This window comes from Mastomys coucha, unplaced genomic scaffold, assembly GCF_008632895.1.
Source record: "Mastomys coucha isolate ucsf_1 unplaced genomic scaffold, UCSF_Mcou_1 pScaffold2, whole genome shotgun sequence".
NCBI lineage: Eukaryota > Metazoa > Chordata > Mammalia > Rodentia > Muridae > Mastomys > Mastomys coucha.
In genome coordinates, this window is record NW_022196902.1 from 4,080,084 (window position 1) to 4,107,187 (window position 27,104).

Consider the following 27,104-nt stretch of genomic DNA (forward strand, 5'->3'; position numbering starts at 1 on the left):
ATAGAAATTTTACCGTACTCTAAATATACTTTAAAAAACATAAAAGTGGATGGAAATATAGAAAACTAGAATTACAAACAGGATCCAATTAAGAATAATTAAATGGGTGTTCTGTAACAGAAAACCTGGTTTCTGTGCCAAATTCTCTCAGTGACTTTTAAGAGTAGCAGGAGCAACAGTTAGTGAATATAAAGGCCTTTGACAAGAAGAGCAGGCAATCAGTCCTGAAAAATGGGGCAGGGGACTGTTGGTAGAGTAGAGTGTACTGTGTCTTAAACTACCATGTGTGAGGTTCTCAAGTGATCTCTGTGCGCCCTCATCAGCTGTTAGAAGACTGTGTTGCACTCTTTGTGTTGGATATTACCAGCGGCCTGGGAGATCCTGATCAGCTTCTTTCTGGATCCCTGGCATCTCTTCTCCCACCCTTGTCCACATTCACACCGGAGGCATATCAATGGGTTTTGTGCTTGTCCCTGCTTCTTTGCAGATGTCTTATGCAACTGATCCATGTACTACATAGGAAGATCTGTCAGAGCCTTTGGAGAGCAACTCATTCTTTGCAGTGTGACACCTTGGCTCTGGATAGCCAAGGTGGCATTTTGGCTATTTTGTTGGGTATTCTCTACCAAGAGAAAAGAGATGATTCCCAGGATACAAAGGCATTATGGGGCTAGACTATACTTTTTGACTTAATAATGTTTTAACTTACAAAACAATTTTAACATGCTCTTTTAAGTAATATAGTATGTCTATGTGTATATACACTAATCTATATAGTATATCTGTATTAATAAATGATTCAATGTCTGAAACTATAAATTCATCTTTTTAAATAAACATCAGCATAAGACAACTCAATTTGAGCCTTTTTGATAACATCATTTTTCAGTCATTTTACCCCTAGAATTAGAACTTTTCAAGAGGAAAGAAAAATATGCTAAATTGAAAGCATTAGAGGAAGAGTGTTTTTATTGCTGTAATTAAATGTAATCAAAAGTTGGAAATTATGCATCCTGAAGTTGGGTGCTGATGCTGAGTTAGTACTCATGAAACAAAGCCTAGGCTATGATTTATGAATTAAGTCATTTCCTCTGATGAAAATGCTTTCTAGACAAATTAGAGCATTTAAACCTGTAGTTTAGAAAAATACTGTTCAAAGAAAACACAGGCAGAAGCTGATCTTTTTCTTGCACTGTAGCTGAATTATTCTTTGTCAGCACATGTCACATATACATATAAATATACATATATGTTATATCTATGCACATATATAAATATATAAAATTTTATATATATATATATATAATTTGGACATGACCTTCCATCCTTATCCCAATAACTAATTGTTGTAGGGCCAGGCTCAATGTACCCTTTGGAGTTGAAAATATATCTATCATAAGTAACTCAAGTGTTACACTAGTTTTACTCATTTTAAATTTAATTTTAACCAGTTAATAAAGTTCAGTCATTGCTTTGGGAAAATGGTAAGACTGCAGTATTTCTCCTGACTTTCTTCCTATCTCCTTTCATTCACATTTTTCTTTTCTCTGACATAGAGTTTCACTGTATAGTTTAGGTTGGCCTGAGGTTGTTAATATAGCCCAAGCATGCCTTGACTAAAGATCCTATTTCCTCAACCTTCTTTTTTTAATCATTTTATTTTATTTTTTGAAATTATAATATGACTATGTCATTTCCCTTTTCCCTCCAAATCTTGTATAAATTCATGATCTCTTTTTATTAATTGATGTTACATGTGCGTGTGCATGTGTGTATGTATGTGTGTGTGTGTGTGTGTGTGTGTGTGTGTGTATGTAGATATATATACTTAGGTTCTAATAAAGTCTCAAGACATAGACAGAACATTGACAAGCTAATGACAAGAGTGAAATGCAAAGTAATCTCCAGTTGAGTTTCCAAGAAACCCTGGCACTGTCTGAAACCTCACAAACCTAGTCTTTACTCTCTACATTTCTCTCAGTGCATCTTCTGAGCCTTCACCAAGAAATACCCATTGCTTATAGAATTCTAAGATTTTTCTAGCCATTTTCTGCAAACTTCCTGGAACTCATTCTTCACACCAATTTTATAAGGTGCTGAACTACATTGTGTGGCGCAGCCATGGCAACGGCTCCATTTCTCACTACTAATCTCCCAAGTTAACCAGATTTTTATTGCTATTACAAAATCCCTGGTAAAGGTCAACTTAAAAGGAACAAGAGCTTATTTCAGTTCATGTTTTCGGAGTTTTAAGCCATAGTCACTTAATTACCCTTGCTTTACATTTGTGATGGCAAAGTAGATCATAGTGGGAATATGTGTAGGGGAAACCAGCTTATCTTATGGCAGCCAGGGAACAATACCTTGATACATCATCAAGGACTTATTTCCATTATTCTATAACTTCAGAAAATTCCACAACCTCTCATTGGATCAACAAGCTGGAGAAGCCCCAACCTTTAGACAACACTCAAGATATGCTATAACATAATCTTTTTAAAAGTGTAATCCAAAGTAATTCATTAAACAGCACATTTCCATGGACTCTTTATCAGCTCCTGCTTCTAGATTCATCCCTTGAATTTCTTCCCTGTGTTCCTTAGATGATGGATGACAAGCTATAAGATGAAATAAACCCGGGTGGTGGTGGCTCACATCTTTAATCCCAGCACTTGGGAGGCAGAGGCAGGTGGCTTTCTGAGTTCAAGTCCAGCCTGGTCTACAGAGTGAGTTCCAGGACAGCCAGAGCTACACTGAGAAACCCTGTCTCGAAAACAAACAAACAAACAAAAAAGATGAAATAAACCAGAGAAGACCAACAGTACACTGTGGAGCTTGGAAAGGCAGACCACACCTAAAAGATGACCTCCACCCAATGCCAAGGGGGCAGAGAGAGAAACTAGAGGATCACTAGTCAGTGCCACTGGGCCAGGGCAGGGCACAAGCCTGAGACAACTTATCAGTACTGTGTCGCATGGCCCAGGAGGGCAGACCACATATGAGACAACCTCTACCCATACTCCAGCCACACAGTTCAAGTGGGGGTAGAGGACTCCTGATCCCATGCCTAAGATGACCAGAGACACCCAGTCAGATGGTGTCAGAACTCAGACATCACTAAGATGAACAAGTAATTGGTGGATAAATAGCAGAGGAAGAGAAGCATAAGGAAGTATGCACAATGAAGAGAGGCAGAACTGGAGACTCGGGGGTAGTACGAAACAGCCTGATGTGATGCCTGGTGATGCCTCCTAAGGTCATGGTGTGGTCCTGGTCTGGTGATGCCTCCTAAGGCCATGGTGCGGTCCTGACCTGTGCTGCCACCATGGGCCATCTCAGCAGCAGTTATCTGTTACCACAAAAGGGAAGGCAGATGTCCCTGGTCTGGACTGCTGCCTGGGACCATGTTGATGTCTGAGGGCTGAGCAGAATGGGTCCCATCCCTCATCTTGGCCTGATGGCAGAACTGACCCCAAAGGTGTGAGAGTACAAGAGTTGTCCATACTGCTCAGTGGCCACAGCACTCAGGAAAGCAGGCCCTGCACTTGGCTTGGGCAGCAGTAGAGGTGGTCCTGTAGGTGAGGGTGCAGAGGAGCTGGCCCCTACGGAGTGAGAATGGGATATCTGGCCCTAAAATTTGTCTGGTGTGTGGTAGCTGGGAGGAGGGAGGGGTGCCCCTTTCCCCCACCTTTGTTGCTCACCACCTATGGCAGGCTGGAGAATTGGGCCTTATCCCTCACAGGCTGCAATACTCAGGAGAGAAGGCCCTGTATCGTGACTAGGCAGCACGGTAGAGCTGGCCTGGCCCTGTTTTGGGGGGTTGTGGGTGAGTCATTCCCAAGGATTTAAGAGCAGGAGAGCTGGCTCTGCCCCTTGAGAGCTGTGTCACTGATGAGCTATCTGGAACAGTGATGGAGAGCTTGCCTTCGCAGTGTAAGTGCTGGAGAGCTGATGGAGTCACCAGCTCAGATAATCTCTCAGGCCTATATCCAGAGCTTTAAGTTGGTCCGTCCTAATATCTACCCCATCTATGAACTGCTGGAGCATGTGAAGGGGCCAGTCCTGCAAATTCAAAGCTGTATCTCCATAATGCAAGGCAACAACAGGATATCCTAGAGGAGTCCCTGTAAGGTGTCAGAGTTGATAGTGTAGCAGAAGTCAGAGGCCTTGAACCAGACCAATGACTATTGCAATGAACATTTGCAAGCAAACAAGTATGGACAAAAGGGTATACTGTGGGACACGCTGTCACACACTACAACTTCCATAATGAGATTTTTATGTCTTTGGGGGTGGGTTGTGAGGATGAAAACGGGTATAAGGGGATGGGAAGATAAGGGGGTTGGGTGCATGACATGAAATTCACAAAGAACCAATAAAAAAGTTTTTCAAAAAGATGAAATAAAGCTTTTCCTTCCCCCCACAATGTAATGCAAATTTACATATTTACCCTTATTGTTTAACGCTGTATTTTGTTGATCATTATCTAAAACTCAAATAAAGTAGACATTTATGAATAAAGAAACTGTTGAGGGAACACACTGTATTTTAGTGATTTCTCTGTGATTATACTAAAACACCCATTTTCCAGGTTTAGCACATTCCTTGCTTAATCTACTTCAATAAATGTAATTTTAAAAAGAACATATTTCTCAGTTCCCAGTATCTGAATCTAAATGTATAATAGATGTACTTGATAAAAAAAAAAGGGGGGGATGCTTATTCTGAGATAAAAGAGATCCTCCACTGACAGCTATAATTATTATAGCTTGAAATATCTTGTCTTCAGCTGAAAGACAAGGGTTTCAATTATAAAGAAAAAAATTTAAAAATGTGACTCCTTCCTATGGTGACAATAAGATTTGACAAGTAGTACTTGCCCTTAGGCATTTCCTGATCTGGTTACTTTTCTCTTTAGAAATGGTTCAAAGAACTTGCTGTACAGAAAAACCACTGCAGAAAACATCTGACCTTTGTGTTTGCCCTAAATGTCCATTGCAGCCAAAGCTTCTGAGACTTGTTATAAAAAAAAAAATAAGATAAAACTGCATCAAAGTGTTTGTGTTGGCTATGTTGTAAGGCAGCTTTCATTAAGTAATCTTAGACTGTGTGTGAGAGAGTAATCCAATGTCTTCATTTGTTCCTGTGATAAAACTGTCAGGAGTCATCCTCATTGCCCTAATGAACCAAGAGGAAGACCCTCAAAAGTAATATTCTCAGGGCTTGGTTTGTGGCTGCATCTTTTAGGACAAAGGCCACAGAATGTATGAAGGTTGGTGCAACCTTCTAATCTGTTAAGAGTGCCAGTGTGGGTAGATTTCTGAAAGACTTCCCTTTGATGGGGTATCTTTCTAATTGATGTAATGACGTGCCTGTGCTCTTCCCCCATTTAAAAATGTCCAGTGACCTCCCTATACTGCCAAAAAGCAAAATAGGAAAATAAGCTTCTAACTCTTAAAAGGATGTACATAGTAGGATTCTGTCGCTTAGAAAATTTCTCTGAAAATATACATTCAATGCACACACCAGACCTTTATCTTTCTGCCTAAGCAAATGGGGTTATTTGACTTTGTATAGTGTTCAAAAAGTTTGCTGGTGTGTGTGTATTTGTGTGTGTGTGTGTGTGTGTGTGTGTGTGTGTGTGTGTGTGTGAGAGAGAGAGAGAGAGAGATCCAAATTAACAATGTTGAGGGGTTCTTTATATTTTCTTCTTTCTCTCTTTCTTTTTCTTTCTGTCTCTCTCTCTTTCTTTTCCTTCTTTCTTTTTTTATCAAACTGGAACTAAGTGCAACTGAAGGTTTATTCCCAGGGTCCAGTGGGTTATGACCTGTCTCTGAAACCAGTGCAACCATCACTTTTTACTCTTAGCAATGAAGGAAAAGGACAGAAGAAAGGCCTGTAAATCAGCAACAAGATGAAGCAGAGTGTGAGCAGATTGGGAAGAGAGTGATGTCCACGTTCCAAGGCAACCATTATCAAAGGCCAGATGTAAGATAAAAATAATAGTGTCTCAGGTGGGGAAGGACCAGGCAGACCCTAATAGTCCTACAGGCACAGGAAAGAGGTTGTAGGTGATTAATGTACCTTACACTTAAATAGGTGAGATGACTGACTCCCTGGTTATTCTGCCTCTGTAAAAGAAAGGCCTGGGGGTCTACTTCAGACTCCTGTCTCTTGTTGGTGGGAAAAGAAACAGTTGTCTTGTCTTTGTATTATTATAGCCGCTGCCATAGCTGTAGCCAACAGATTACAAGGGCAAAAGGGAACTCATCCCATTCCCAAACATATAACTCCCCCAACACTCTCAGATCAGAATTAAACTCTATCTCTCAGGCCCCTTGTATAATGGGGAGTCTGTTTCTGTGTGCTTTGCTGAATATGTGGGCTCTTGTTTTTGAACCGACCTGGTAGAGTGCAGAGACCTAGCTTTTCCTGCCTTTTCACTCTTTCAATCAGTGATGGAGAGGACAGCGCTCCTGCAGTGCTAGACTCATCATCATGAAGCCATCACCTCTAGGATCCTTAAGTGTGGTGTTGTTGTGGAATGCTGTCTTCTGAGCATAACAGCCATTCTCATCTTAAAACAGATATGACTACCTACAGGAGGCCTGTTCAAGACCAGGCCTGTTAACATTCTCATGGAAGAAAGGAATTGGGAGGTTTGTTATCCCTCACCCCAGAATTCTAGCTACTCAAGACTTCTAGGTATCCGATCCCCAACACCTGCTTGCATGTAATCCTGCCTCAGTGTACATGACTTGGGGAGGAGCTGGAGTTTATATAAGGTAAAAGTTTAACTGAAGGGAATTCCATGTTATCAGAAGTTCATCATCTACAGAGGGCAGCGAGTTGGGGGTGGGACTTTGTGATCCAGCAGATTGTGGTCACCCACACTGTCATAAATAAACCCTCATACCAATTATTCCATAAGTAAGCCTGAAAAGCTCATTGTATTATTCATCAGTGTATTAGTTATTTTTCTTTTTCTGTAATAAAATACCTTGACCAAGGCAACTTACAGAAGGAAGACTTCATTTGGGCTCATGGTTCCATAAGTTTATAGGACATGATGGTGGACCAGAGGTAGCAGGCAGCAGGTGATTCAAGCAGCAGCTGAGAGCTCATACCTCTAACTGCAAGCATGAAGTAGACAGAACAGTGGGGAACCATTTAAGTGGAAAAAAGACAGCATTTTCAACAAATGGTGCTGGCTCAACTGTCCGCTAGCATGTAGAAGAATGCAAATTGATCCATTCCTATCTCCTTGCACAAAGCTCAAGAACAAGTGGATCAAGGACCTCCACATAAAACCAGATGCACTCAAACTAATAGAAAAGAAAGTGGGGAAGAGCCTCAAGCACATACGCACAGGGGAAAATTTCCTGAACAGAACACCAATAGCTTATGCTCTAAGATCAAGAATTGACAAATGGGACCTCATAAAATTGCAAAGCTTCTGTAAGGCAAAGGACACTGTCAATAGAATGAAAAGGCAACCAACAAATTGGGACAAGATCTTTACTAATCCTATATCTGATAGAGGGCTAATATCCAATATATACAAAGAATTCAAGAAGTTAGACTCCAGAGAACCAAATAACCCTATTAAAAATGGGGTACAGAGCTAAACAAAGAATTCACAACTGACGAATACCTAATGGCTGAGAAACACCTAAAGAAATGTTCAACATCTTTAGTCATCAGGAAAATGCAAATCAAAACAACCCTGAGATTCTACCTGACACCAGTCAGAATGGCTAAGATCAAAAACTCAGGTGACAGCAGATGCTGGTGAGGTTGTAGAGAAAGAGGAACACTCCTTCATTGGTGGTGGGACTGCAAGCTGGTACAACCAACCACTCTGGAAATCAGTTTGGCGGTTCCTCCGGAAATTGGACATACTATCGGAGGACCCAGCTATACCACTCCTGGGCATATACCCAAAAGATGTTCCAACATGTAATAAGGACACATGCTCCACTATGTTCATCCAGGCTTATTTATAATAGCCAGAAACTGGAAACAACCCAGATGTCCCTCAACAGAGGAGTGGATACAGAAAATGTGGTACATCTACACAATGGAGTACTACTTAGCTACTAAAAACAATGAATTTATGAAATTCTTGGGGAAATGGGTGGATCTGGAGAATATCATCCTGAGTGAGGTAACCCAATCGCAAAAGAACACACATGGTATGCACTCTCTGATAAGTGGATATTAGCCCAGAGGATTGGAATACATAAAGTACAACCCACAAACCACAAGAAACTCAAGAAGAAGGAAGACCAAAGTGTGGGTACTTCGTTCCTTCTTAAAAGGGGAAACAAAATACCCATAGAAGGAGTTGTAGAGACTAACTATGTAGGAGAGACTAAAGGAAGGACAATTCAGAGACTGCTCCATCTGGGAATCCTTCCTATATTCAATCATCAAATCTAGACACTATTGTGGATGCTAGCAAGTGCTTGCTGACAGAAGCCTGATATAGCTGTCTCCTGAGAGGCTCTGACAGTACCCGACTAATACAGAAGTAGAGGCTCACAGTCATCCATTGGACTGAGTACAGGGTCCTCAGTGAAGGAGCTAGAGAAAAGACCCAAGGAGCTGAAGGTTTTGCAACCCCTTAGGATGAACAACAATATGAACTAACTAGTACCCTCAGAGCTCCCAGGGACTAAAACTCCAACCAAAGAGTACACATGATGGGACTCATGGCTCCAGCAGCATGTGCATAGCAGAGGGTGGCCAATTTAGTCATCAATGGGAAGAAAGGTCCTTGGTCCTGAGAAGGTTCTATGCTCCATTGTAGGGGAATGCCAGGGCCAGTAAGCAGGAGGGGGTGGGGTAGTTAGCAGGGGGAGGGGGGAGGGAACAGAGGTTTGTTATAGTTTTTGGTTTTTTATTTTATTTCATTTTATTTCTTTCCTTTTTTTTTTTTTTTGGAAGGGAATTTGGGAAAGGAGATATTGTAAATAAAGAAAACATCTAATAAAAAAAGAATATAATATAATGGTTTTTAGCAAGGCAGAGGGAGGGATGGGAGAGAAGAGCAAGCTTGCCAGGGTGTAATGCTCACTTACGTTGGAGCTGGCCAGAATCCCTTCACTTACCACAGTAACTTCATCCAGCTCCACAAAGAACTCCATCGAACATTTGAGTTTGTGCAGTTTATACAAGCTACTATCATTCAAACAGATAGGCTTTTCTCTCCCTTTGGTGATGAAGATGTAGGCCATGTTAGTCCAGATTAAAAGCAGAGAAAGGCAAGTTTATTAGGCACTGCTCCTGGGTAGGTTCATCAGTCTCAAAAATGCGACTGAGGCAGTTGCATATCCAGGTTTGGGCAGAGAAGAAGTTTTATAGACTGTAGGCAGATAATAATGATACATCAGCCATAAGCTGGGTTTGTGTCCAAGTATGGACAAGAGCTGGGCACTTAGGTAGGGATTTGAATGACTGCCAGCATCAGGGGAGGAAGTTGCAGCTGCCAAGGATGTAGAACTGGGTTCTTGGAGTCTTTTCTTTGTTCAGAGTTTTTCAGTGCAGTTGGGGTAGGGGGAAGGAGTGGACAGGGTTTCCCAGTTTATGCAGGGATGAGTATGGGGTCCAGCCTAATGCAAACCCCCACGACCAAGCTGGACATAGATGACATTGTTTCTTCAGTCAGCTTTTCATGGCCAATTTGTAGTTTAAAAAAAATTTTTTTTTACCACTGGGAAAGCTCAGGTAGTGGTCTGAAGATAAGCAAGAGACTGAAGCATCTAGATTAACATATGAAAGAAAAGAGGGGTCAAAGCCCTAGAGGATCCTGACCCTGAAGGCTCAAGCCTTAGGAGTGTTTGCCCTTTCTTTTTTTCTTTTTTCTCTCTCTAACCTTGTGTCTCTGGTGTGGTTCTTTCTACTGGGACACAAGAGCCTAGAGTGGAGTACAACGGGGTTATTAGGTATCTCCTTTTTATTCTTACTCCTTTTTTGGATAACAAAATAACAAAAAACAAAAAACCAATAACAACAACAACAAACCTAAGAAGGCTTTGGCTGATGTTCTGGGATTTCTCATGGTCTCTGGGACCTCCAAGACTAGTTTAGCAGGAATGGCTTTCTCCTGTCTCTGACAGCTACCGAGATTTTCAGCTTGTTTTCCTAGTGCTATTCTTTCAAATTCTAATAAAATTGTTCACAAGCTTTCTTCTGAATCTGTTTTTAATTATTCTTATTAATAAGACTAAGAAAACTGAAAGGAAACATTGCTGTCCCTAGGAACAACACGGCAAGTACCATCAAAGTAATGAAAGGTAAGTTAAATTAAATCGAATTCAGCCTGAGGTTGTGTCTGTATTTTGAGTTCCTGTGTAACAAACTGCAACTGAATTTTGTAGCTCCCTAACTGACATTCTAGTTTAGGAATTCACTTAATCATTTTTTTGTTTGTATATTGGTTTGTTTGTATTTGTTTTTTAAAACAGTTTTCTCTGTATAGCCCTGGCTGTCCTGGAACTCATCTTGTAGACCAGCCTGGCCTTGAACTCAGAGATCTACCTACCTCTGCCTCCCAAGTGCTGGGATTTAAAGTATGTGTAATGGTAATTTTAATATAAATGAATGCAGTTAATTAATAGGCAGCTGGCTTTTTTTCTTTTCTTTTCTTTCTTTCTTTCTTTTTTAATCCTAGCTAGTTCCCCAGTAACAAAACAGAGAGACCAAGATTTAGTGCTGAGCCTAAGGTAGCCATGGGATGACAACTGATCAGACCACATTCAAAAGAGATGAATGCAGAACTCTAGCCCTACAAACTATATGCTCACTTCAGCTTCCTGTTTACAAACACAGCCTGTTCATGATATAGCTCTTCTGAACTAAGGGTTGCGTGTTTTGCAAACTGCTCTTTGCTTAGACTTAGGTTTTACATGAGAAAAGAAGAAAAAGCAAAACTATGAAGAATGATATTTTAGATGCAAACTCTAGAGACAATTAATACTTCGTGTAATAGAGGATTCAAATATGACTCTCATATCCTTTAAAAATAGATAATTAACTCTAAATTGAAGTGAAGAAAAACTTTATAAGTTTCCATTTAGTGGGGAAATTTATACACTTTGAACAATTTGAATTTGAGGTCCCATTAGGACTTCCGGGATAAAGAAAAGGTAGTTTACATTTATTGTGTAGCAATTTCCTCTGAGTTGAAATATTTCATGGTGGAATGAAGCTCAGTAAGACTGAGGAAGTAAACAGCTCACCAGCTTCAGGAAGTTCCTGAAACCGACTAAATGCACAGAGCCCTCACTCTCTAAGGTCGTATAGTATTAATGACTACTGAAGAGACCAAGACCAGCCTAGCCACTTGGAAGAGATTCTTGAACATGTAGAGCTACTTGCAATTTGTGCAGAGTTTCAGCCTTCCAGCTTTCAGGAGCCTTCATTCATGCTGGGGTCAACTTCATCAGCTTCTTAATAGCTTTTACAGTGACTCTCTACCTGTACCTCAGAAAGTAGCTCCAACAAAACTTATTAAACCATCAAGTTGGGTTTGAATGGTATCCTTACTTTGGTCTTTCATCATTTCACATCTGAGGTGAGTATACATTTATTCATGTCTCTCCAAGAATATTGTTACACACCTCTATCCCATCGACTAATGGAGGAATGTTATGGCTTTTACCATTTCTGTAACAAAATATTTCTTTAAACATAAAATAGAAAAGGATTTATTTCATAGATTTAAAAGTTCTAGTTCATCATGGTAGGGCTAACATGTAGAGTAACTAACCTACCTTAACGTGTAAGGTAGCTTAGTTAGTAAGGTAGGTATGGTAGTGCACTAAGTTATGGCACCTTACCTGACACACCAGAAGCAGAAGGGAGATGTAATGTAAATAGTATAGGGAAAGATACAGCCACCAAGGACACACTCCTAGTGACCTATTACTTCCAAGCAGGTCCTCATCTTTGATATTTCCTCCACATCCTCAAAGCCTATTCAGATTTTGAATCTATCATAGACTAATTCATTTATAAAGTCAGAACTTTTAACACTTCACAAATACACCCAGCACTTGCTCTACCATACTTTATATATTTTTAGACAATCCAACCAAGAGTAGATGGATAAATTAGAGATGACATTTTGATTTGGCTTGCATAGTGGCGCTACTCTAAGCAGGATGGCAAGAAAACAGAAGCAGGAACACTGAAGAAAGGAAGTAGCTAACTGATACAGTAAGTTCTCAGAGGATAGAGGGCTCAAAGGAAGAGGGGAGGGGAGGTTGGTTGATATTAAAAAGAAGCTGCATTTCAAGAATTTGTTGTGGAAAGACAATTTTACTAATCTGTTTATGGTGTGTGTATGTGTGTGTGTGTGTGTGTGTATAAACATGTAAGATTATTTTTGTTAGCCACTTGAAAATACATATCAAACTCCCTAATTAAGCAGACAGGAGATTTCTCTCTTGATGACAGAATCTATTAGCAGGTACATTGTGATCTAGCTCTAATCTTTAATTACAAGGAAAGTGGGATGAAAATGAAAGGTATTGTCTTAGTTAGGGTTACTGCTGTTGTTATTGTTGTTGTTGATGATGATGAACACTATGATGAAAAGCAACTTGAGGAGAAAAGGTTGTATTTGGCTTACATACCTCAAGACACAGAGAGAGAAGTTGATGCAGGAATTCAAACTGGGTAGGGAATCTGGAGGCAGGAGCTGTTGCAGAGGCTATGGAAGAGTGAGTAGTATTTACTGGTTTGCTCATCATGGCTTACTCAGCGTAAATTCTTAAGGAATCCAGGACTACAGGCTGAGGGTTGACACCACCCAAACTAAGCTGGGCCTTCCCCAACTAATCACTAGTTAAGAAAATGTTGATCTACAGGTTTGTCTACAGGAGAGGCATTTTCTGAATTGAAGCTCCCTCCTCTCACATGACTTTAGCTTGTGTTGAATTGACATACAACTAGACAGTATAGACACTATCCAGAAGAGAGAGGGTGAAGAACAAAGGACGTATCTCCAAATGTGCCCACATGGACCACTGAGTAAACTCTACAGGAAGCTCTGTTACAGTGGAAACATTTGGAATAAATGTAGGAACCAGGCCTAGAGTGTAGTCTCTCATGAGCTCAAACAGAATCAAATGGTATTCCATGTCCTATGGCATGTCTCCAAGTGAAATGAAAACATTGACTCTAACCTCTAAAGTCTGAACACACAGATATATATATAAAAAAAAAAATAAGTTAAGTCATATGGATACATAGCAAGTAATACATTTAAGAGAAATAGCCAACTGCTTGTCTGGTTGAATCTTCATGGAATACCAATGAATTTTGTTAAATGGAAAGACAATTAGGAACCATTTATTTGCCTTTTAATTTAGCGTAAGCACAAGAGAAAATGCATCATCGTTTGATAATTGCTTAATATTTATTTTCCAAGTCAAATCTTTAATTTAAGTGGTAGCCAGTTTGTTCTGTGTTTCACTGAGATAGAATACCTATTTTTAGAGACACCAATTAAGATTTGCTCCTGAGCTGCCTAGGTTTGAGTTTTTCCCTGCTCTGATTAACAAATAGTAAAAGTGAAAGTGCCACTTATTTGAACAGGAGAAGTTTGACTTAAGAGAGGAAGCCAGTACTTACTCATTGAATAGCTTAAAAACTAATTGATCTTTTGTTAGAAGATCTGATGAACAAAGCACTTTTATTGGAGAGACAGACTGATTAAAGATAAGTGGGTCACAAAGTTTATAGCTTGGTTTCTTGTCACACAATATATTTTTGAAGAGGAAGAATTTCTAATTTAAAAAAATCTAATTTTTGTATCTTTCTAAATTACTTTCTTATCTTAGAAGTGAATATAAACTGTCTTATTTGAATTATTAATTGCATTGTCTGTGTTGACTTGAGTTTTTATAGAAATATTTTATAGGTATCAAAATAACTAGCATTTTAAATGTCTTTATAATATGTTAAAACTAAAGGACTTTTTTTTTCCAGTCAATACCTTACTGTGGGTCACCTGGGAGAAGGTGCGATTTTGTGTCTGGGGAAACAATATTTTCTAGGCATGAGCTTTCGCTTGGTCATAATTGTTCTCCGGGGGACATCAGAATTTTCTAACTAAAAGCTTCCCTGATGTGGGGTTAGTTGGTCCAGAAGCTGAAAAACATAAATGTAAACACCAAGTCTGAAAAAATAAGCAGAAGGAAAAATGAACTGACCTCACAGGAAAGAGGAAACCCTGGAGCAGCTTGGAGCCTGATTGAAGAGCTGATATAATGAAAATGACTCTGCTTTTATTGGTCCCTGCAGGACATGATCATGTGGTGGGAAATCCTGCTTGAAGTCTAAGGAGCCGAAGAATTAAGGGATAATTGAATTGCCCTTGACAATAGCTTTAGAAAACCTGAATAGATCTTTCTCATATAGCCATTTAAAAATACCAGTCTCAGCTTGGCAGTGGTGGCCCACAGCTTTAATCTCTTAAAGGGAGGCAGAGGCAGGCAGATTTCTGAGTTGGAGGCCAGCCTGGTCTACAGAGTGAGTTCTAGGACAGCCAGGGGCTACACAAAGAAACCCTATCTCAAAACAAAACAAATAAACAAACAAACAAAAAAATCAGTCTCTTTTTGATGATGGAGGGCCCATGTTAATTATTCCCTATCTAGTCATTTCATTTATTGGTTCTTAATAAAACCAAAGACCTGTCATATTATCAAATTTTTATGAAGGGCTGAAGGACTCAAATTTTTATGACCAGGCACTGAAATCACTGCCTTTTTGAGCTCTAAATGAAGAATGAACAGTCTCCTAGACCCTTTGCAGTGAGAATTGTGCTTTCTGTCAATGGAGCTTATTTTCCGAAAACATCTGCTCAGAAAAATGCTATTTCTTTTGCCAGGAATCCCTATCCCTTCATTTCCAGGCCTGTGATGGGTTTCAGACCATAACACTCCAAATATCTTAAGCTGAAGGTCTTTGAGACAATTTCAAAAGCAAGAGGTTGTCATTTTTCTGTTGAAGGCGATCACAAATTCTTCCTGAGCAAGTTGCTGCCACCACTCCCAAGAGGAAAGAATATCCTTCCCCTGAGGTGAGCCAACATGATCAATCAATTAGGTTGATTTCCCTTAGTTTATGACCATTGGAGCATCTTCTTTCATGGTATCTTGGGCCTTCAGAATTGTCTACTCCACAATTGTCTTTTATGCAAGATTATCAAATCTTGCATAAAAATACTCTGCTTTATTTGTATTTCAGATTTTCATTTTCCTATGCAAGTTTCTGTGCCATGCAAAGCATAATAACTTTGTGTGGTCTTTCCCTTGCATGACGCTGGAGCAGTAGCTGAGAGCTCCCATCTTGACCTTCATGTAGAAAGTAGAAAGAAAGAAACGCTGAGAATGAAATGGCCTTTTCAAATATCAATGCCCACACCCAGTAGCACACCTCCTCTAATAAGGCCACACCTCCTGATCCTTCCCAAACAGTTCTACTAACTGAGCAGCAAGTATTCAATATCTGAGGCTACGGTAGCTTTTCTTATTTAATCACTGCATTGCAATCCTTGGTCCCCATAGACCTGTGGATATATCATAATGCAAATTTTGCAGCCAGAAAAATAAGAGCAGCCCTCCTTCCAGAGAGAACTGCTGAGATTTGGTCTATCTCTTCCTTCTTATGCAGACCTGATATGATAGATAAAGTCATTTAGGGGATCAGGACAGCCTGTGGATATTTCTTGGTTTCCTGAAAGACATCAAAAACTTTGAGCAACACTCTAAGCCTGACATTTTCCAGCTTGTCTTTACTCTTAAGAATATGGCAGCTTTCAAACCCTTTCCTGCCCATCTATCCAATGTAGCCCCACCAGGCTCTCCACATCCCAAGCCCACACCAATTTCAGATTGATTTTAATCAGTGTGTGTATGAGTTTAATCTCAAAGAACGCATTGCATCGAGCATCATGGAGAATTTAAAAATGAGAAAACACAAATTCCATTCTCAGGCATTGATTCGGAGAGAGAACACAGACACTAAATACAGAGGAAAAACGCTAAAACCAGAGGGCTCACATTGAACAGGCAGCCGAGGAAAGACAGTGGTGACTCTAAGAGGCTAGGGGCTGCTGTGAAGCTGAGGGGCGGGGCAGAAGGTCCCAGGGGCTAAAACAGCGGGAGAAAGGACAGCAGGAGGTGGGGCGGGGGCGGGGGGGGGGGAGAAGATGCCTCCCATGCATGCCCAGTTATTCCAGGAATTGTGGCAAGGTAGCCCAGCAACAGGAATCTTCCATTTTTAACAAGTTCTGGAGGTTACAGGCATTTTTGGAAGGGCAAAATATACTGAGGTTTATAGCTTTGGGTCTATGGTAAGGGAATACAGGGGAGGTCTTTAGATATCATTGAAGGTGAATGACAACCTAAGCAGTTGGTCCCTAATTACAGGTGCAATAGTGACAGTGAAGAGGAGAGGTGCTCAGCTGCAAGGTCAGCCTCAGCACCCCAAAGTTCCTTAATCACTTAGGGAAGCTCACCTCGACTTAGGCAAACCCCAGAATAAATGGATGTTGTGCAGAAAATAATTTCAGGACTAGCCAGTATAAAACAGAGTTTTCTTAAAAGTAGAAAGAAAAGTACTTAAAATGGGATTAAACTACACACACAAGAACATAGACCGTGGGCTTCTCAAGAAACAGTGGCAATTTATTGAAAGATGTTTTTAACGTAGATAAGTATAGGGGTTGAGAGAAACAGAGAATGACAGACCCAAGTGTGGATCTGAGGACCTCAAGGGAAAGTAGCAATTAACCTGCATAGGTTTAGCAGCATGTACCATTCCCCGGCACACTTCACTTACACTTAAAGTGTTGCTAAGAGACCCCCCTCCCCCAAGTTTACCTTTTTCTTTCTTTCTTTTTTTTTTTTTTTTTTTTTGATAAGTGAGATTACAGAATGGTTCTGGAGGTGCTTTGGGTGGAAGGATAACCTGATGTGGTAAAATCAGGAGGTTTACAAAGGGTTTTTTGTGAGGTTCCTAGAGGTCAAGATTTCTAGCTGTTAAGGGGAGGAAGTTGTTAAGCAGTTGTTACCTGTGCTAGAATTACTGTTTCAAAGCTTGAAGAGGGTTCTAATCAAACTCCTGGATGGGTGGCATTCTTTCACTTCTCATATCCCTATGGTTTTTCTTGTTCCTCTGCCCAGATACATTAGGGATCCAATGAAGATTTCCTATGCTGAGAGATGAGGATTACCAAAGCTGTTGGCTGCAAGGGAACAAACTTACTACAAGACTCCCAACCTTTCAATCTACTCAAGTATGAGGCAGGATTTTTTAAAAATATATTTTATTTATTTACTGAATGACTAGTAAATGTGTGTCTCTGTGTGTGGTGTGTGTGTGTGTGTGTGTGTGTGTGTGTGTGTGTGTGTGTATGAGAGAGGGTGGCATTCACACTCATGCACATATGCTATGGCATATATGGTCTGACACATTCATGTATATATGTTATGACATGTATGGCCTCACACAGTCATGCACATATGCTATGGCATGTATGGTCTGACACACTCATGCATATATGTTATGGTATGTATGTGGTCTGACATACTTAGGCACATATGTTATGACATGTATGGTCTGACACACTCATGCACATATGCTATGGCATGTATGGTCTGATACACTCATGCACATATACTGTGGTGAGTGTATGGTGTGGGACTAACTGATGGAAGCCTATTGATTTGTTTTATCAAAGCACTGGCTCTGATACTTCTGTGAGAGGACTTCCTGACCATCTGAGGTCTCTGTCTCCTAGAGTGAGGCAAACATTGCTCTTCTGCATTAACAATGAGGCTCATCAACCTCAAAGGGTTGAATCTTTGTTGACAGATCTCTATAACTAAATCTCGTGGGTTTTAAAAAGTAAACTGAAAATCTAGATTACTCTTTGCATGGATTTCCTGAAGACTACTGTCTATCACATGTGCTCAGTGTACTTGGGTGGTCTTGCATGTTATGGGGACATTCCTGGAAAACTTTGGAAAGGGAGGCAGCAGAGGGAGGAACTCAAACACAGAGCTGGAGTAATAGATGGTTACCACCAATAAGAAACAGTTACTACCAATAAGAAACAGTTACCACCAATAAGAGACAGCTACCACCAATAAGAGACAGTTACCACCAATAAGAAATAGTTACCACCAATAAGAAAGTTATCACTAATAAGAGACAGTTACCACTAATAAGAGACAGTTACCACCAATAAGAAACACTTACCAACAATAAGAAACAGTTACCACTAATTCTCTACAAGCCACTACCCCACAATATTCATTCATCACTTGGTGCTTAGATACCTATGGGCCGTATAAATCTCCAGCTTATCTATAAAGAAACATATATATAAAAATAATAACCAACACATAGTCAGTCAGATTTAAAGCAGGTTTCATGGAGTGGTTATTATGTTGTACACAAAGAACATGCTTTCATTTTAATTTCTGGGAGATGTCTGGGGGAAGCGAAGGCAAATGCATGGTGCTACATTTGCCACATTTAACTGAAAATTCTGTTGACATTTTACAGAATCAAGTCCTCATGGAGATTTGTAGTCTGGTCACTGTGTGTCTTGTCACCAGGACACCTGGCTGGACAGCTAAAGTAAATTATTGATTGCTTTCTGAACACAGCAGGAAGCATTGGGATTTCCTGCCTTAGCTTTCTTTGCATCAATTTCTTGGAATGCCCTCTTCACATCTCTCACCTGTCTGCCCAGTAAGGAACACAAATGTCACCTTCTCTAAGTTTTTCCTGACTCCACCTTCTATGTGAACTTAGAATCCAGAATTTTTTTAATTCAGTGCCTCCCTGACCATCAATGGAGGTCATATCATTCATCAGACTTTGTAATATCAAGTTCTAAGTCCCTTAGAACTAAAAAGATACTTAGGAAATGAATAGAAACAGGGGAAAACTACCTCCCCCCTTTGTAATAATTAATAATTTCACAATTTCATATACTATACACAATTTCATGTTTCCTCCCCCATGAGACTTGAAGATTGGGCCTCTGCTAGATAAGTTACAGGGATGAGGCCTCAGCCTGTGTGGGGCAGAGGCACGTGGCTATCTGGATGTCTAGCTGTGGAGAAATGGCTAAGGTGTATCTTCTCGGCTTTCGTTCTTATCTTCAGAGCTAGATTTGATTTATCAAATCTCCCCCAGGGACTGGTATTTTACAGACTTGACTTTCACTACGTCTAAAACAAATTTATATGCTACTAAAACCAACCAATTTAGATGCTCTTGAGTTTCTAATTTAAGATCACAACATAAATTACATTTTAATACATATTAAACAGAAATTGTACTGCATTTCTTTACTTTGTATTCAAAATTTAAAATGACAATTTGCACAAAAAGCATTACACACACACACTCTCACATGTATGTGGCATTCAGCTCCCATATTCTCCATTCTGTTTTCTATGTCCTGGGATATTTAGAATCATACATGTATGTCATGTATATGGAAGCTTTATTTCTTTTTAACCTTTACTTTCTAATTTTACTTTACCCAGGAAATTGCGTTGTCCTGCCTCCTAGAACCCACCAGCCCTGAGAAGTCTAAGGAGTCTTCAGACCATGACCAAGTCTGCCACTCCCTTCTCCTCACAGTCGGCATCCCATCTTTGCTTCCTCAATCCTTCTCTGTCTTGGCTTCTTTTCTGGGAATGTCAGCCACACCATTTGTGTGAGAGGGACTGCATGTGCACCCACCACATGTCTTCATTTTCCTTTTATAGGATGGGGATATAGAAGTTTAGAGAAGTGACCATTTTGCCACTGATACTCGGATTATAAGGGAAAAAAAAAAGATTTTTTTTTTTTATCCCATTATGCTTTATTTCTCAATCACCAGACAACAAACTCCTCTAAACACTGGTCTAGAGCAAACTGTGAGAGAAAACAACTTGAAGAGTTTCTTCTGGATTCTGCAGCAGGGACTGGGCAACCTAAGGCAGGGTCGGCGGTGGCTGAGTTCTCATTTCTCTGAGGGGATCTTTTCCCAGAGTTGTAGAATTTTCTCTCCTTTTCTCTTCCTGTGTACCTAATCATGTGTGTGAGTCAAACAGGGCAGGTTAGGGCCTTACCACTGTTTTCCTATTGTTCATAGGAAGAAACTAAGTCAAGTTCTTGTCACATAACCTGCTCTGAAAAGTGTAGAAACGGTCCTTCAGAGGTCTTTCCGAGAAAATGCACTCGAACAACTACAAGTCTTTAAATATTCCAGTACATCAAATTCAATTTAACCTGTGTTGGTTATTAGGTGGTTTATTTATGTTTTTATTATTTGTTTATTTGCATATTTATTTATAAACTTGACACATGCTAAAGTCATCTTGGAAGAGAAACCTGGAATTTAGAAAATCCCTCCATCAGGCTGACCTTAGGCAGACCTGTGCCTTGAATATTTTCTTGATTAATGATTGATGTGGGAGCTCACTGTGGATAGTCTCACCACTGGGAAGGTGACTCTTTTTTTTCCAGTGTTCTTTTTTCTTTCTTTCTTTTTTTATTAGATATTTTCTTTATTTACATGTCATATGATTTCTCTTTTCCCAGTTTCCCCTCCAAAAAACAAAAAAACAACAGCAAGAACAAACCCCTGTTGCCTCCCCCTTCCCCCTGCTCACTACCCCACCCTCTCCCGCTTACTGGCCCTGGGGGACACTGGCCCTTACTACACTGGGGCACAGGAGGAAGGTGACTCTTGAGACATACAAAAGGAAGTTGAAGGATCATGGAGAGCAAGCTAGCAAGCAGCATTCTTCCATCCTCTCTGCTTTACTTTCTCTCTTCATGTTCCTGCTTGAATTCCTGCCCTGACTTCCCTTGATGATTGACTTTGACAGGGAAGTGTAAGCCAAATAAATCCTTCCCTTCCCAAAGCTAATTTTGCTTGGCATTTTCTCACAGCAATAGAAGGTAAATTTGGAGTGTACCCTGGTTTTCGTGTGATATGTTGCTCTCAGTCTGGAAGCTTGGTTGGCACAAGATCTCATTCTAGCTCTTGAGTGCTCTTCAAACACTGTATCATGAAATTTTTTTTTCTCAACCATTTGCATGCAGTGTAGATGCCTCATGTCTTTTCTGACCATTCTCAGGCCTCCCTTTCACTCTCAGTAGGTATCTTCTCCTTCAAATAGCTTTAGAAGAACAGGAAAGAGCTGAGGTGGCTGTCTGTCCTGCATACTGCCTGCTTCTGTGAATAAATGCTCATAAAATTAAGATATTTTGCATGTGTTTTAAATCTCCTTAGCAAACACTTATGTGATCTAGTAGCCCCAAGTTCATCTGTTTTCCCAGCAGCTACAGTTTACCCAGGGTCCACAGAGGAATAGTTAACCTTTATTAACGTATGAGTCTCTTCTGGTCCCTGCTCCTTCCTACAACAGCTCAAATACGAGTGTGGAAGTCACGGATGATAGACCCATCATACCTGCTGCCTTTCTTATAGCAAAGAAAAAGGACAATAGAACAAGTCACGTCGTTGGGGAAATGGAAAAATAAAAGGCTTTTAAAGAACACATTGATGTGAATGTATTTTGTTGCAAGGATAAAGACTGATGTTACGGGTATCCTAAAAGTTAAAAGGTCATATACCCTGATAAGGATCAACTGTAAGACTATAAAAATACATAAGAAACATTTTAAAAAATAATGAAGAACATCCCCAATTGATGTCGCTGTAAAATCCAGTGGTGAGTTAATAGACTTATCTTATTTTTTCAAGTTTGATGTATCTGGTCTAGACACCTGGATTCTGTTCATACTCTGAGAAAATGTCTTCATTAATTACTTTTCTTGTGATAAGATGATATGATATATGGAATGAAATCTCTGGAGGGTTACATTTTATTATACAAAGATTTTAGGGTCCAACCTTTGCCCTCAAGAAACTATCTAGGCCCCTGGCTGGTACCATTCCACACAGGTGAGAGCAGTATTCCTGAGAGAATCCCAGCTCTACCCCATGCAGAAGAGACCCAGAGGCTCCGGGCACCATTAAGATGAGCAAACAAGTGGTGGAGAGATGGAGGAAAAGAGAACAAAAGGATATTACACAATGAAGAGAGATGGAACTGGAGGCTTGAGGGTAGTGAGGAACAGCCTGGTGTGAGTATTGCTCCTTGCCACCTGGGACCATGAAGAAGTCTTGGCTCATGTTGCTGCCAAGAGCCATGTCCAAATCCATTCCCTACAGCAATGGGAGTCTGCATCAATGATCATGGCCCACCAAAGGCCATGCAGACATTTGTGGTCTAGGCTGCCTCCTGAGGCCCTTTGATGTCCTGAGCTGGGTCACTCCTCGCCAGTTTTGGTACTCAGGAGAGATGGCCTCACACTTCTCTTGGGATACTTGGGAGAGCTGGCCCTGAGAGCATGAGAGCATGAGAGCAGAAGAGCTGGTCCACCCTAATATCTTCTCCATTTATGAACTTCTAGGCCATGTGAAGGGGCTTGACCTCCAGAACCAACACTACTAGATCTTCATGACAAAGGTCATCAGGCAGAGAAGAGTCCCAGTGAGGATCCAATATTGACAGTATAGCAGAAGCCAGAGTCCTCTAACCAGACCAATGATTTACTATAATGAATATTTTCAAGAAAAGCTGTTTGGGTTTGGGAAAAAGTGTACACTGTGTGACACATCATGACATGTTGCAGCACCCACGGTGAGATTTTGTTTGTTTGCTTTTGTTTGTTTGTTGCTTTATCCCCATAGGAACTTACAATAGCAGAGGACAAATATGGAGGAACTGGGAGATGAGTGGGCTTGGGATGTATGATGTGAAATTCATAAAGAATCAATAAAAAGTAAAGCAAAACAAAACAAAAACCTATCTAGATGTTGATACATGTATTGAGATGTTTTGAGGGCCCAGAATTTGGCTACTGGTGATGAAGAGATATTCAGAAGTCTTTCATTCTGTGAAAAACTCCAGGAAGCATGGAGAGGCACACAAGGAGGAATGCATGCTCAGTGAACTGTGATCAAGGGAAGTACAGGCTGTAGTGGGTTCTATCAGTGGGAAAGAGTGTGGATGAGATGAGAAAGGACGCAGGAGGGATGCAGGAGGGATGAGGGATGTGGGAAGGATGCAGGGGAGATGCAGGAGGGATGCAGGAGGGATGCAGGAGGGATGTGCGATGTGGGATGGATGCAGGAGAGATGCAGGAGGGATGCAGGAGGGATGAGGGATGTGGGAGGGATGCAGGGGGATGCAGGAGGGATGCAGGAGGCATGCAGAGGGATTCATTTTTTTCCTTCCTTTGGTTGTTAAATCAACACCATGCTCACAGGTAGGGATTATCCTTGCTTAAAGAAAAGCAATACTATTGAGATGACATTTTATCAGCCTGGTTGAGACATCATCTTTTAGGATTTGTGCAGTTTCTCTCAAGCTAGGTGCTAATCCTCCAGCTGTCCTCTCTGTCTGATTTGTGGCTGACAGTCACTCTGCCACCCAATGTGGCATATTTCAACACAAGTAGCTAAACCCTCTCCCTGTGAAGAGTTATTTTGTTTCCATGAGCTAAACCTAATAAAAATTTCAACTGAGTCACCTTTTATTCAATAAAGACAAAAGCCATCTGTCACCTTCCAACTAACCATTTATCAAGTTGGATGCCTGAACAATTGATATGCTCCATTAGTCTCATAAACAAGAAAATGCGAGCCAAGGATTCCTGGTCATTTGTTTACTGGTCAGTGTAGTGTTTACATGAGGAGAAGGTACGCATTCATAAAGATCTTCCCAGAGCACCTGCAGGTGCATACTCAAACACACTTCTCAACTGCAATCATTTTGTATCAGTGACAAAAGTAATCTATTATAGACAGACTTTGGGCAGTGATATATCAAGCTGGGGACAGCTGTATTAACTTCCTGCTAGGGAGAAGAATTTTGGAAGACACAATTTGAAAAGTAAAAGATGGAGTCTTGAAACAGCTCAGTCTTCAAGTAAAAACTGCTAAATGTGCATTAGGTAAACCTAGGACTTGTTAGGTTGCTTTGATAGGGGAAAAGACAGAGCTTTTGGCTAGGCTGTGACCAATGGCTATGTTTGAGAACTGGCCATCTCTGGACATTTTGCACATGTGGAAATATTTTGCATGGATAGGATTTTGCTGAAAACTGTAAAATGATTTTTTAATTTTGTCCAGTTAAGGTGACAACTCTCCACCAGTGGACTTTGAGATGGGAATTTTGAGATGAATGAACAAATATATGATTGATATGATTTAATGAAATGATAAATGTTACATAAACAACCTGGGTAATGAAACACAGCTTACTAAAATGATCTGGATATAAGTGTTGGAAAATCTGATGATTATGAAATACTACATAACAGCAAGGATTTCCCTCTGGGTGCTCAAACAGAGCATAATCAAATGTTTTACTGTTGATTGAAAGAAGGAAAGGACAAAGTGAGAATCCCGGTCTATAAGCAGCTTAATATCAAAGGGGAAAACCAGGAGAGAATGTAATGAAGCCATTGAATAAAGCTCTATGAATGTATTCTGAAATATACACATCTGGAATTAATCTAACAACCAAGAAAATGATTGGCATGTCAAAGTACTCCAGCACAGGGTAGAGTATGTCCATCAAGTGACTGCGTGAGCAGCTTTAGAATCCTACTCAGGATCGCTTAGTAAAAATGGAAATTTTTGAGCAAGCATTGAGAGGCTATCAGAAGTGCCCAATAATGGAAGAAAAGCTTTGGAAAACCAGCATGAGATATCCTAGTGCCTAAGACTCCACACCACGTCTCCACTCTTGTGAGCCATGATTGCTGCTGAGCTGCCCATCTTTATGAATAAATCTCAGCCTGGTAGAGCTGCTCATGAGCAGCCTTACATCCAACACTTTGGATGCACTGCCCTCTTTTAATTGCTTTCACAGGTTCAGGCTCTCAGGAAAGTGAATTCAACTGGATGAGCTCAAGGACCATCACCTTCCCGGGTTACTCGGGGAGAGAAAAAAGTCTGTCTTCCTTAGGTTTCCAGAGTGAGTGATGGAGGTTCACTTTGCTAATATTCCCACAAAACCTCTTTCTCTCCTACAACAGGATGTGGGGGGTAGAACATGCCTCAGCCAATTAAAAGATATAAAGAAAACAGCTCAGATAGATAGATAGATAGATAGATAGATAGATAGATAGATAGATAGATAGATAGATAGATAGATGATAGATAGATAGATATGTATATGTGAAATACGGGCAAATAATGTTTTCCTTACCTGGAGATTTGTTAGGGAAATTATCAGTCTACATGTTCTTCAGCACTGTGAATTTCAGCATGCTTTCCAAGTAATTTCATGTCTTGTTCAGTAGTAATTATGATCACTGACGGCTGTGATGGTTTATCTTAGTTATTAACTAGATAGAATCTGGAACCAACTAAGACACATGCCTCTGGGCAGGGCCGTAAGGCTCTTTTCTGGAAGGAGCAATGGAGGTCTTTCTCACAGAGAGTGCTGCCTTTTAGAGGCAGGCCAGACATAAGGAGATCAGAATGGAAAACCTCTTGCCTTTAGGCTGTCGAACTTCCTGAGTATGTGCCTCCACCCTGATGCTGCCTCGGCTCCCATCTTTCATTAATATTGGATCCTAACTTCTCTAACTATATGCAGTGTGGACTGGAGACCTTAGATCTTCAGAAATCCTCCAAGCCTTCAACAAAAGATTGGAATGGCTGAGGCACCTAGCCTTTGTGCACTGGGAAGCTATTTTCCTGGTTCTTACCCTCTGCCACCCGCAGACGACGTTGTTGTGCTACCCAGCTGAATCTGTTTAAGTCAACCTAAGGAAACCTCTTGTCAGATCATTCGGCTCTCAGTTCTGTTCTTCTAGAGAATCCTGACTAATACAATGACCCTGACATTACATTTGGACATAGCAGTAAAAGTAAATGCAGCATTCTGAAGCATTCTGCAGTTCTTTTAACTCTCATTTGGATTTGGTAGAGCATCAATTCTTGACCGCCTTACAGAGTCAGTTCATACTTTATGTGGGTATGAGTTTTATAATGATCATAAGCAGTGTATGTGGACATGTCAATGAACAATATGCCATGATCTTTTTTCAGGAATAATATCTCCATATTCCATCTCTTGTGAATGTTGCCAGAAGATAGTCATTCCTTTTTGTGAATTATTCGTCTGAAGAAACTATGTCATTGATGTTCTCACTTCTTTTTATAATCCATTGTTTCCAAGGACTGATTGGTATTCATATATATTATGGGCATACAGTTTTGGGTATCTGTGGTGGTGTGAATATGTTTGGTCCATGGGAAGTGGCACTGTTAGGAGATGTGTCCTTGTTGGAGTAGATGTGGCCTTGTTGGAGGACGTTTGTCACTGTGGGGTTTGGCTTTGAGGTCCTATGCTCAAGTCCCACCCACTGTGCAATTGAGTCTCCTCTTGGCTGCCTGCTGAAGAGAGTCTTCTCCTGTTTGCTTTCAGAACAAGATGTAGAGCTCTCAGCTCCTTCAGCACCATGTTTTCCTGCATACTGCCATGCTTCTTGTCATAGTAATAGGCAAGGGTTAGGGTTAGGGTTAGGGTTAGGGTTAGGGTTAGGGTTAGGGTTAGGGTTAGGGTTAGGGTTAGGGCTAGGGTGAGGATTAGGGTTTCGGCTAGGGTTAGGTTTAGGCTTAGGGCTAAGGTTAGTCATAGGTCCTAAGGAAGAATCTGCTATTATTATTTCTCTAATTGACAATGCTGACAAATTGTCTTCCAAATATTTATGTTTATGCCCAAGATCTGGGATGCTTTCAACCTTGATCAGAGAATCAGAAAAGCTGTTTTACTTCAGTTGACAAAAGTTAATACTGAGATGGAACAGGTCAAAGTTATGGGACTTCAAGTACAACATCCTCTAGGCCTCCTGAATATTGTGGAAAGGGAAGCAGAAACAACGTAAGAGCTGGAGGAAGGAGAGAAGTGCTGTGAAGTGTCTCTAGATGTGACAAGGCTATTGCAACCATGCATTACCAGTAGCAGCATTTTCTTTCAAAGACT